The sequence below is a fragment of the Antechinus flavipes genome, chromosome 1, assembly GCF_016432865.1.
Source record: "Antechinus flavipes isolate AdamAnt ecotype Samford, QLD, Australia chromosome 1, AdamAnt_v2, whole genome shotgun sequence".
In the NCBI taxonomy this organism is placed as follows: domain Eukaryota; kingdom Metazoa; phylum Chordata; class Mammalia; order Dasyuromorphia; family Dasyuridae; genus Antechinus; species Antechinus flavipes.
In genome coordinates, this window is record NC_067398.1 from 53,855,553 (window position 1) to 53,858,910 (window position 3,358).

The 3,358-nt window shown below is 34.9% G+C and overlaps 1 non-coding gene across 1 annotated transcript; it reads right to left on the reverse strand.

Annotated features, from left to right (window-relative positions):
• Nucleotides 1-2,142: 2,142 nt before the first annotated feature.
• LOC127546040 (U6 spliceosomal RNA) lies at nt 2,143-2,248 on the reverse strand. The gene has a single exon (XR_007949908.1). It is a non-coding gene; the product is annotated as a U6 spliceosomal RNA (small nuclear RNA).
• Nucleotides 2,249-3,358: the final 1,110 nt, after the last annotated feature.

Here is a 3,358-nt window from a genome sequence, read left to right on the forward strand (position 1 = left end):
CATTAGTCAAATGAGTGGAATGAACTACCCACCATCGTTTCACTCTACATTTGGAGAGCAGCCAAATTCTTATTTGCATTATTTGCTGATTTTTTCCTTGAGAGTGTGAGTCATAGACACAATCATAGCATTTAGAACTGGAAGGAAATCAGAAATATTACAGTCTGATAATCATAAAGTCTATGAAAGGACCTCAGAAGCCAGGGAACCCAGCCCACAAGCAAGAAAAAAAAATCTCTTTATTAACAGGTGCTCATCAAATATGACCACCAGGAAGGAGGAGCCCACAATTTTCCTGGTTCTTAGACAGCTGTAGTAGTTGAGGAGTAGCTTATTGAGCTCTTTTCAGACGTTTATCATCCAAAGTGTTGCCAATTTAGATTGTTTTTTCCCCAAATTTGAGAAATGTACTTTAAATATAGTTTCGTTCATATCATTGATATAAATGATGAATCGCAGCCAAGAACAGATCTCTGGGTTACTCACCAGGAAGTATCAAGCTGACATCAAACCATTAATGATTACTCTTTGGGTCAGGCTATTCAATTAATTTTTAATTTGTCTCATCCTCCTGTCATCCAGCCCACAACACCCTGTCTTGTCCAGGGAACTACAAGAAGAACTTCATCAAATGCTTTGCCAAAAGTTTCCAAGTATAACTGTCTACAGTGTACTTTGGATCTATTGCTCTAGTTCCCTGTTTAAAAAAAATAAAAAGGAAATGAGGTTAGTCTGCCTTAACCTATTCTTAATGAAACGATATAAGTTCTTAGCAATCACTGTTTTTATATTCTCTCCAAACATTCTTTTTAACATAATTAGCTATTACATAAATGGTGACTATCATGCACCAGGTACTATACTTATCCTTTTGCATATATACTCTAGGAGGTAGGTGGTATTATTATCCACATTTTAAAGTCAAGTAAATTGAGGCAAACAGAAATTAAGTGATTTGCCTGCAGTTATACAGATACTGTAACTGTCTAAAGTTAGATTCTTGAGTTTCTAAAAATAAGTAAGTCCAAAGTTCACTTTTTATAATTCTTGAATAGTTCTGCTTTCTTCCCATTGTTCATTATCATCCTTCCATTTACCCTAACAGTGATATTCTCTCTTCTTTTATTGACTTCAGAGTTCAAATTTCTGCCTTTGTTTTTAGTATTCACTGTCAGACTTAGTCCATTTTGGACATTAATAATCTAACACAATAAACATTGAATCCTCCTTCAGTTACCCACCCATTTTCCCATGTTTTCTGGGAATCTTTTAAAAATATGTAGCCATACCAGTCTCTTTAGGCAGCTCTACATTTTTGCCTTATTAGGACATTGGGCCCTGCTTATTCTTTCTGTGAATATAGAACTTAGTCCAATGGTTGGCACTTAGTAGGTGCTTATTGATAGGACTTTGAAATCTGATTTCCAAAAATCGAAAACAGGTTTTACAATATATCTGGCTTTCCTCTTAGGCTGTCTCATGAACTCTTTGATGGTAAGATCATTTGCCTCTGAGTTTCCCATTATTGCTAATTCAGCTATCAGATCCTCTATGTTGGTCAGAATCAGGTTCAAGATAGGCATTCCTGTCACTTCCTCTGCTTTTTAAAGGATAAAATAGTCTTGAAGGCAAGTAATAAATATCTTAAATATTTTGGTCCAGTACCAACACACTTAAGCTGTTAAAGAGCCCCTCTGACTACAGCATCAAACTCTCTTGAACTGTAGAATCAGTCCTTCTGTCCAGGTGGTCTGTAGCATATATCACAGCTTTGTATACATATATATATATATATATATATATATATATATATATATATGTAGTTATAGTTATAGATATATACACATATCATATATATATATACATATATATATATATGTATATATATATACACATATATATATATATGTATATATATATGTAGTTATAGTTATAGATATATACACATATCATATATATATAGTTACATTTAGGTAGATAAGTATAGATACATATATATATACACACATACATATATGTGTTATATATATATGTCTATATATACTCCCCTATGCATATATGTATATATATATATTTTCCCAAGCAATCAAAATATATGTTTATAGAGAGAGCTATAATTTTTTCAAACAGCAATATTTTCATAAAAATGTGAAGCACTTCATGAATTTTTTATTATCCTTATTCAGAGATCTTGTCAATCTTCTCCATATTATTCCAATTTTAATAGATGTGCTGCTATAGTAAGCACAGCAATATAATTTCTGTTTCTACCTTCATGAAGGCAAATAGCTGGTGAAGTGGATAGAATTCTAGGAGTGGAGTCAAGAAGACTCATCTTCCGGAGTTCAAATCCAGTCTCAGATACTTCCTCGCTGTGTGGCCCTGGCCAAGTCACTTAACCTTGCTTGTCTTAGTTTCCTCGTCTGTAAAAATGAACTGGAGAGGGAATTGGCGAACCACTCTAGTATCTTGGTTAAGAAAACGGGGACACTAATGCATTGTTGGTGGAGTTGTGAACGAATCCAACCATTCTGGAGAGCAATCTGGAATTATGCCCAAAAAATTATCAAATTGTGCATACCCTTTGATCCAGCAGTGTTTCTATTGGGCTTATATCCCAAAGAAATACTAAAGAAGGGAAAGGGACCTGTATGTGCCAAAATGTTTGTAGCAGCCCTGTTTGTAGTGGCTAGAAACTGGAAAATGAATGGATGCCCATCCATTGGAGAATGGCTGGGTAAATTGTGGTATATGAATGTTATGGAATGTTATTGTTCTGTAAGAAATGACCAGCAGGATGAATACAGAGAGGACTGGCGAGACTTACATGAACTGATGCTAAGTGAAATGAGCAGAACCAGGAGATCATTATACACTTCGACAACGATATTGTATGAGGACATATTTTGATGGAAGTGGATTTCTTTGACAAAGAGACCTGAGTTTCAATTGATAAATGACGGACAAAAGCAGCTACACCCAAAGAAAGAACACTGGGAATCGAATGTGAACTATCTGCATTTTTGTTTTTCTTCCCGGGTTATTTATACCTTCTGAATCCAATTCTCCCTATGCAACAAGAGAACTGTTCGGTTCTGCAAACATATATTGTATCTAGGATATACTGCAACATATCCAACATATAAAGGACTGCTTGCCATCTAGGGGAGGGGGTGGAGGGAGGGAGGGGAAAAAAAATCGGAACAGAAACGAGTGTCAATATAAAGTAATTATTAAATAAAAATTTAAAAAAAAAGAAATTAAAAAAAAAAAAAGAAAAGAAAACCCCAGGGACAGTTAGGTGGTGCAGTGGATAGGGCACTGGCCCTGAAGTCAGGAGGACTTGAGTTCAAATCCA